The following is a 10535-nucleotide window of genomic DNA, read 5'->3' on the forward strand; positions in this document are numbered from 1 at the left end:
ATCAGGATTTTCAAATATGTACTTGAATGGGTCCATCTTGGAGATTAGGAGTGTTGTATGCGTAAGCATGTATTTTCTTAGGCATTTGGCAGCCCAAGCAAGTGCACAACATGTCTTTTCAAGCATCGAATACCTACTATCATAGTCGGTGAACTTCTTGCTCAAGTAGTATATTACATGCTCTTTTCTACCAGTTTCATCATGTTGACCTAGAATACACCCCATGGATTCCTCGATAACCGATAGGTACATGATATGAGGCCTATCTAGAACAGGAGGCATTAGAATTGGATGTTCTTGCAAATATTCCTTGATCTTCTCCAAAGCACTTTGGCAATTTTCATTCCACACGACTGTCTGATCTTTGCGAAGTAGCTTGAAGATTGGCTCACAGGTGTCCGTGAGGTGAGATATAAATCTGGCGATGTAATTCAATCTCCCTAGAAATACACTGACCTTTTTCTTAGTCTTTTGTGTAGGCATATCTTGGATGGCCCTAACCTTTTCAGGATCAACTTCGATTCCCTGTTAGCTGACAATGATCCCTAGCAGTTTATCGGATCTTACCCCAAAGGTGCACTTGCTGAGGTTTAGCCTCAACTTGAATTTTCTTAGCCTTGTAAAGAGTTTCTCCAGATTGACTAGATGCTCTTCTTCGATTTGAGATTTGGCAATCATGTCGTCAACATAGACCTCGATCTCTTTATGAATCATATCATGAAAGAGTGTGACCATTATGTGTTGATATGTTGCACCAGCATTATTTAGGCCGAAAGGAATCACCTTATAGCAAAATGTTTCCCATGGGGTGATGAAAGTTATTTTTCCATGTTGTATGGGGCCATTTTAATCTGGTTGTAGCCAAAGAAGACATCCATGAAAGAGAAGACGGAGAATAGTTGTATTATCCACTAGCATGTCAATGTGAGGAAGTGGGAAATCATCCTTTGGGCTAACTCTATTCAAGCCCCTATAATCAATACACATTCTCACCTTCCCATCCTTCTTGGGTATAAGCATAATGTTTGATATCCACTGAGGGTAGTTTGCTACTGGCATAAAGTTTGCTTCAAGCTGCTTTTGCACTTCCACCTTGATTTTCATCACCATATCAGGCCAAGTCCTTCTCAGTTTTTGCTTTACGGGAGGACACTCTTCCTTTAGGGGTAACCGATGGACCACAATGTCAGTGTGAAGACCGGGCATGTCTTGGTAGGACCAAGCGAACACATTCATATACTCTTGCAAAAGGTTGACCAAATTTTCCTTCACATTATCTTGCAGGGCGGCGCCTATTCTAACCTCTTTCACTTCCCTCTTTGTCCCTAGGTTGACCACTTCTACCGATTCTTCATGCGGTTGGATTACCTTCGACTCTTGTCGTAACAGTCAAGCTAACTCCTCGGGGAGTTCACAATCTTCTTCATACTCTCCGTCAGCATGATTGATTGGATTGTCAAAGTCATTTGGGATCATAGTAGTATAGTTATCGATGGGAATCAAGGGGAATATGCATGATTCAGGGTTCATGCTTTTATTTTTATGAGGGAGAAGAAAAAATGAATGAAAACTTAAAAGAAATTATAAGAAAAGATTGACATTTTTTCTGTTAAATGAAAATTAAAAATAAATGAAAGACAAGGAGCACAATTTGAATGCAAAGGTGATGATTTCAGTGATTAATTTGATTGAAAATTAAAGGGGGCTATACATTTTTTCCCATGCCTTGGGCATAACATGGTACTTTTTTTTCCAAAGTAAAACAAACAAAGGGAAATTACTTCTCTATCATCGTAACTTCAGGCATTTCAGTCGATGTCCAATTTTCTAGCTCTTGACCTTTCAACTTCTAATAAACCATTCCTATGTTGTGAGCTTCACCATCTTCTTCTTCCTCTACCATACTGATTTGTCCATCCAAAAGATGTTCGGCGCTAGTGAAGATATCGGGTAATAGGAATGCGTATTCCTCCATAATATTTGGCATTGTTTTCTTCACAATTGTTGGTTGGGAATGGTATCCCAAGCCAGAGCGGTCCTTATTTACAGGAAAATCCACACTTTTCCCCAACCTTCGGGGTGTCCGACTTCAATCATAGTTCTAGCATCTTTCTCAGAGACCATTGGGAATTTAGCATTTTTGGGTTCTTTCACGGGGGGAACCATCTCCACATTAAATACATATAAAAGATTGAAACATGTTTTGTTGTGATTCCTTCCTTCGGGAGGAAGTTCATCATCAATGAATCCCAAGCTAACACTGGAAGCAATATTACTTACCACTCCTTCAAATTGTAAGACAAAAATCTATTGCGAAACATGGCTAGTCCTCAAAGATTTCACCAAGGCATTTTTATACGCTTCTGAGCACATCAACAAAGAAACATTGAGATCTTCGACGATGTCTGGTTGAGTTGATCAACCACTTTGTAGTCACTCTTCTTAATGATGCAAAAAAATTCCTCCACATCACTGATTGGTCTGGAATCATGCCTTTGCTAATTGTTCTCAATCTGTTTTCCCTTATCTTGTCTTGAGGTCTCACCATTGTCAATAGCGGGAGGCACAGATGCAAAAATTATTCCGCTTCTAGTCACTCCCCCAATTTCGGTTATGTTAAAAACTGGCTCATTAGACGCCACTAGCTCATCCTGTACCTTTTGCCCATGAATATAAGTTATGGAGTCATATATCAACGACACTGCCTTCGTGTCTTCAAACGGGAACAAAGTAGGCACAATTATTACCAAAAGAACAATTGGATTAAGAAAAATGCTCATTAGAGACATGTCATAGGGAATTTGTAGTGGTTGAACTTGGTCATACGGGATTTCTAATGTTGCTACATCTTCACTAGCGGAAATGTGTTCCACCACTATGATTCCTTGGTTCATTAGCTCTTGAATACCAGCTTTCAGAACTTCTCAATTTTGAGGGTCAATTAAACAATGCTCATAGGAAGCATTACAGACATGAGACAAATGATTCATTAATAACTGATTCTTGATATTAACTAAAGGGGTCTTCAACTCGTCCACTCGGGACACCGACTTCTTCCTTTCTTCTACTTCCAACATGTTTACAGTGGACTTGTTATGTGGAGGCATGTGAATGTTGTTCATGTTCGAACCATTCTGCGCGAATGTAATAGCTTTTGACTCAATAAGCTCTTGAACTTTGTATTTTAATGCTGTAAGACCCCAATTTTGACCCTAAGATCCCTCATGCATTTCCCTCATAAGTATCAGCATTGGGATCATACATTGGCATTCTCCTTACCCATCTTCCATTGGGTTTGTTTTGGGAGAGATCACCAAGAACTTTGTGATTATATCATACTTGTATATTATCATTTCACTAACCAAAATACCAAAAATATGTCTTTGTATCTCTATAACTCTTTTGTAGGAAGGGGCATGATCTCCTTGATTCATTGATCACATCTAGGGTTTGAGACCCTCATGAACAAAAAGCACAACCAATAATTGATTCAATAATGGTTATGAACATCATATATGAGTCCCAATGATCCCTACATGTTATATTGATCAAGTTTTCTTCAAACGTTTAAGGGTGATTTGCCTTGGAAACCCTAGTTTGACTGGGTACCTTGAGTAACTTCTCCAACAAGCTATCTCACCAATTGATCAAAATTCTCAAGGGACACTTACAATTTTATAATATTATGCATATATGATCTACCATGAGCCAAGAAAGTCAAGATATTTGGAAATTAGCAAGTTGGTTGATGGTGGTTGGCCAGATGGATTCATCTGACCAAAACTGGGTCTCCCTAGATCCTATCTCCTACAATTTTCACCATATGAAAATTATTCCAAGAGAAAAACTACTATAAATGACATTATAGACAACTTTCATGTTTAGACCTAGAGCTATTTTTTCATGGAAAATCATTTTCTATGTTGAAACATTATAGGTCATTTTGTCTAAACCCTAATTTGAAAGTCAACTTCCCAAGGCCATAACTTGCTCAATTTTTATGAGATGAAATATTTCCAAGTTGCACAATCAAATTCAATGTGTCTACTTTAACTTTTATGTATGGAGTGGGAGATAATTCAACTTCATTGAACATGTGATATGAGGCTACATTATAGGTCACTTTTGACCTATATCATTGATCAAGTGATTTTTCTAAACTTCAAAAATGCATAAATCTATCATTTCAAATCCAAATGACATGAAATTGGTGACCATTTTTAAGGTCTTTGAGAGAGATACAACTTTGATGAAGACACTTGTCTCATTTGAAGCTCCTATAAAAATTTAAGCAAGGTGGAATATTGAGACATATGGCTTGACACTTAGAAAATGTTTGATATGTCAAATTTTTCCAAACTTCCACCTCAAATATCTCCAAGTTCCAAGCTCCAAATGAAAACGTGTTCAACATCAAACTTTTTCCTCTTGATCTCACCTTTTCAAAGAGCTAAAGTTCATGCATTTTGGATGATAAATGCATAGGCTGTGCATGGCTTAAACAAGCTGATATCATTTGGCATGGGTCAATCTTCAAGTGACAATGCACATGTACCTTGCAATCCAATCCATCTTCAAAGGATCTGATCATTCATTTGGACTTTCAAACCATCATTCCATGGGCATATGCGCGCCCATGCAACATGGTATCATCATTTTACCAAATTTGTAAAGTGGAAAGAGTGTGCAAATATCATTTGATTTCTCTATAAATTGAGGCCCTTATGCTCAGAATTCACACACACCTTGCGCCAACTTTGAATCCCCATTGAAAACCCTTCACACTAAGAGGATAACCCTGATAAATTCATTTGAATTTGAGCTTGAATCTCCACCATTTTGGAATTCAATTCTCCAGGAATCCATTGCTTCTAAGCCTTTCCATTCCACTCCTGCAAGCAATTGAAGTGATGCCAAGGACGATTCAGATCAAGATCTAGCAAGCTTAGATCTCCATTGAAGGTAATTTGCAGAAATTCTAAACTCTTCGATTCTCCTTGATTCTTGCTTAATTCCATTGATTCTTGAGTTGTCTGAAGTCCTACCAATGTAGGCAAGAAGATTGAGTTGCTTTGAGGCCAAATCGAAGCAACTCAGGTTATGAACCTCATTTTTCAATTCCACATATCTCTCAATATAGTTGGAATTGGATGAATTGTTGGTGATATTCGAGCTCAGTGTTGTTTTCTCTTTAAAATCATGTCCCTATTTGGAATTTTGGTGATGGTTCATGTTGACCAGTCCGGTGAAGCTCTCCGAAGAAGACAATCGGAGCTCTGGCTCCGGTGATGATGTGTCTTGAGTTTGAGCCGTGTGATTCATGTTCCACGTTTTAATCTTAGCCGTGCCTTACGATTACTCATGTTACAGCGCTGTTGACTAGGACATTGGTGGAACGCGCATTGTGGATCATCAGTTATGCCACCTCAATTAATGAGGGAGATCTGATGGTCCACGTATTTTTGGATTTTCTGAATTTCCTTTTAATTCCATTTTCTTCAATAATTCATAATAAATTTAATATTGATCCAAAAAAATGAGACTTTCACCAAAAAATTTCAAATATTTTTCTCTTTCATATTCTAAATTAAAATTATTTTTTGGAACATTATTAATATTTTTCATGAATTAATTGATTTTTCATTTGTTTTTAACTGTTTAAAAATATTTTTAAATGTCCAAAAATGATGAAATTTTTTCTCCAAGGTCCTTTGACCTTGTTTGACCTATGATAAATCTCATGGCCATTTATTTGGTGTTTTGATGAGATTTTAGGATTTGGACAAAACATATTTAAATTTAATGCATTATTTTACTATTTTTAATTGAATAAATGCCATTTTAATTGTGTTGACCATTTGTATTGACTTATTTGAGTTCCTTATTTGTTGTTGGGCATTGGTCAAGGTTGATTTGACTTTGTCAAGTTAATATTATTGGATTTTAGGGGATTTATGGAATGGACATTCCATTTCCCAAAATGAATGAATAATATTAATTTGGTAAAAGTCCTCCTTTGACCAATTTGTGATCTCATTCATCCTTTTCCCTCTTCATCTAATTCCCCTTCTTCATCCATTCATTTCAATTGGCCAATGACATCTTAAAGTCCTAATGCTTGTTGATTGAAAGATTAACATGAGTATGGATGAGATTAGGCCACACCTTTGCATATTTTTTGTGTGTGATATGTTTAAATGAGCTTAGTTCATAATACTATGTCTCCAACATGCATTAACACCAAAAGTCTATTGCCCGGCCTTAAATAGTTGTGACTTCTATATAAGTCCAATTATGATTGCTTAACATAGCGTTAAATTTGTGACATAAAAGGCATAAGAATTCTAGTTAATGAGATTGTAAGTCTCCTCTCTTCCATGGTATTGTATGGAAACTTGGCCTTCTTTCCTTTCTTTGGAAGATATTTTGGTTCAAGGATCCATGCTTGTGGCAAGTGGGTTGAGTGTTCTCCAAAGAATGTCTTGAAATCAAAAGCAAAACAAAACTAACTACTAACTTACTAACCATTAACTTTTAACTTCAAGTCTTTACTTTTATGCAATTTACTTTTAGCACTTTATTATCATTTGCCATTATATATATCATTCTAATTGTTTATGTTAATGTAATCTTCACTTTGTCCACTTGGACCATATTGTGTGATATACTTTGTTGCTTGGCTTGTTTGTGTGGTCTTTAACCATTAATGCATATAATAATAACAAAAAACCCTAAAAGAATTTTGAGTGGACTGTTGGTTTGATCTTGCTCAATTGGACTTAGAACTTAGGCAACATTCCTTTGCTAATGGACTTGGCCAATGCAAATTTGTTGAAGAACTAAGTGCTTTCAATTTGAAATTCATCTGATGCATCATTCAAGATCTCTCCAGTTCATCTTCAACATTGATCATTTTAAATTGTTATGTTGAACCTGTGACTTATGGAATTCATTTGCTACATAGGCTATTTTGAAGAAGATCATGAACTGGCTAAGCTTGGATGAGGCCATATTTATTTGATGCCTTTGCTCTTCAAGATTGATATAATTGTGCATTTGTGTGTTGCTTGATTCTAAAAGTCCAAGGGAATTCTGGGTTTCTATTGACATACTTGTCTATTGGATTGCTCCCATTCGGTCAGATCTTTTCAACTTTAAACTTTTGAATTTTTGTGCATAGGGTAGTATCTTCATCTTCTCTCCATTTCTTTAATTTCAAAATCTCTCCCACCATTTTTAAAACCTTCTTTGTATGAACTACTTTTGTTCTAAAGTTTGACCATTTTTACAAAAAGGTAGAAACTTTGGCCTTATGCCACTGCATTTTTCAAACTTATTTTCTTAAATCAAATTTGTGAATAAACTTAACCATACTTGACTTAAACTTCCAAAAAACCCAAAAGAACTAACCCATTCAAATCATTTTAGGCCTTTGTGCCTTTCAAACTTAAATTTTGTTAAAAAACAACACACTCATTTTGAAATTTCTAGCACGAAGTACGAGGTTTTGATCCCTCATTTATATGTTGGTACGTAGGCACAAGACCGAAGGTCTTGTCAAACACAAAAAAATATAATTAATGAATTCTTTTCTCATCCCCCCATTCTATTTGTTTGTAAACATCACTTTATACAAAATACATATGCACACAAAAAGGGCTCCCTAGGAGTACCTAGGACACTTTGGGTGCTAACACCTTCCCTCTGTGTAACCAACCCCCTTACCTGTGATCTCTGATTTTTATTAGTTTTTTATTTGAAAACTTCTTACTAATTGGGTTTTGTTCGTACTTTTTCCCTTTTCCCTTGGAAACAATAAAAGCGCGGTGGCGACTCTTATTAATTGATCTCTATCTTGTCAGTAGCTTGATGATAATGAATTTCCCGCTACAGAAATTAAGTGGCGACTCTGCTGGGGAGTAGTCTCCAGTGGGTTTAGCCTACTTTTTGTGTGAATATATTTGTATATATGTGATGTTTGTATATATGTATGTGTGATATAATCTGCTTGTTGTGCTTGGTGATCTCTGAGTGGTGAGATAAGTTCTAACCCGAACTTGAGTGCAATTAAGATAGGAAGATGGTATAGTCATGTTCGACTTGTGTGGAGTAGTCCTTAACAAGTTGGCTTGAGACCCATCTGCTCAGTGGAGACTCCTTTGGATTTGGAAATGTCACACAAGTATTTGTGGTTAGGCATTGCTATTTCTAATTTGGTCTGAGAAGTTGAGGACCTTAGAATATTTAACCCATCTTGGCCTATTTAGGACGTAGTGCGGAAACTGTTCAGGTGTAGACTTGATAACAGTTGTTACGCGATACTACACTCAGACGAGTTTCTCTTGAGAATATTATGGGTCGATGAGTCAGTCATCTTAACCTGTAGTATCCGATAGATGGAATTAAGACTCTAGGAACTTTTTAGAACATGATCTACAGGTTTTATCCTTAGTTCACTCCTTTGGGATGGTTCTTACCCAGACTCCATGGTCGTGACTTGCAGAAACCCTTGATTCTTGGTTGATCCAATCAAGTCTTGTCAATATCAATGGAACTTGGGTGTTGATAAGGTGTAAACCATAATCCACCAAAATGGATGATTGATCTTGACAAAGACTTTATTCATCCCTTGACCTTTATTTGCCTTGTGTGTGATCCCTTATTTGTGATTGTTGCATTCATGCATTTCAAGCGCATCATAACATTCATCACACGAAAATTTCAAGGAACTAAGGTGTCATTTGCAAATATTTTCAGACCATGGACTGTGGACGAAGGAACACTAAGAAGTACAGTTTCAGATGTCCCGACTTGAAAGAGTTAAGGAAGCTATCATCTTTTGTATTAGATCCCTTGGACTTTAAACAACGTCATGGGAAGCTTCTGTTTGTTTTATCTGCTGATGTGGTGGAAGGACTCTTGAGTGTATTGGTGTAGTTCTATGATCCTCTCTACCATTGTTTCACTTTCCGAGATTTTCAGCTTGTGCCTACCTTGGAGGAGTATTCTCATCTTTTGAGGATACCTGTTTCTAGTAAAGTACCTTTTAGTGGATTAAAGGAGATTCCCCGATCTAGTATTATTGTTGAAGCTCTTCACTTGAAAAAGTCTGAGATAGAGGCTCATTGGGTGAAGAAAGGAGGATTATTTGGGTTGCCATCTATTTTCCTCATTAAGGAAGCTACCACTTTTGCTCAAGTTGGTAGTATGGATGCTTTTGAAGCTATCTTTGTGTTGCTCATCTATGGATTAGCTTTGTTCCCTAACATTGACGGTTTTGTTGATGTTAACGCCATTAGACTTTTCTTGATTGGGAATCATGTGCCTACTTTGTTAGGTGATATGTATTTCTCTTTGCATCTAAGGAATTCTAAGGGTGGGGGAACTATTTTCTATTGCATTCCTCTCCTGTACAAGTCGTTTATTTCCACTTGCCTCAGACACCTGCTTTTGTGGAGAACAAACAATGTCTAAGGTGGTCTCAGAGACTTATGTCTCTCAGTAATGATGATATAGTTTGGTATGATCCGTCCTTAAGCAGTTTGGAGATTATTGATAGTTGTGGTGAATTCTCTAATGTGCCTCTCATTGGTACACAAGGAGGAATTAACTACAACCCTGTTTTGGCTCGTCGTCAACTTGGGTTCCCCTTGAGAGACAAACCTAATAACATGTTGTTAGAAGATCTTTTTTATCAAGAGGGTAAAGATCCCCAACATTTGAAGCAGAAGATTGTGCATGCTTGGCATAATGTGCATATGAAAGGAAGATCCGAGCTTGGTCCGTGCAATTGTGTAGCTTTGGAAGCTTACACTCTTTGGGTGAAGAAGAGAGCTATGGAGTTGAAGATGCCTTATCCTTGTGAAAGACCTATTTCTATGGTTGTGGTTGAGTCATTAACTCTCCCTAACCAAGATGTAGAGGAGTTGGAAGACGTGCTCATCAAGATGAAGCAAGAGAAGGATATGTGGGAAGAGCGCTTCCATGCTTTGAGCAAGAAGCATGAAGAGTTGAAGTTGGAGTCTAAGGACAAAGATGCACTGATTGAGCTACTTGAAGACCGAGTGACGAAGAGACAGAGAGAGCCAGAGGTTTCATCTTCTAGCATGCCTCAGCCTTCAGTTGCTTGGAAGAAGATTGTTGACCAGCTTGTCCTTGAGAAGACTCATATGAAGGTTTCTTTTGAGACCGAGATTCGTCGCATTCGAAGGAAGTACGCGCCTTCAGCCAGATCTTTTGACATTGTTGTTAGGGATCCTTAGGATGACTAGTCTCCTTTTCTCTTGTATCTTTTTGTTTTGGTCTCTGAAATTGTACTCAGTGAAATCCTTCCAATTTATATAAATAAAAAGAGATTTTTGGTCATATCAAATTATTGCAATTGCCATTTCAATTTTTATATATTTGCAAATGATATAATAAGTTCCTTGGAAAATAAAAATAATCAAGCATTGCATTCCGTGCATCATTTACATAAGCAGGTTTTTTGCTAGGTGTCTGACTAGTGTTCTTCTGTGCTTTAGCCAAGCTGACTC

This window comes from Lathyrus oleraceus, chromosome 3 (assembly GCF_024323335.1).
Source record: "Lathyrus oleraceus cultivar Zhongwan6 chromosome 3, CAAS_Psat_ZW6_1.0, whole genome shotgun sequence".
NCBI classification, from domain to species: Eukaryota; Viridiplantae; Streptophyta; class Magnoliopsida; order Fabales; family Fabaceae; genus Lathyrus; species Lathyrus oleraceus.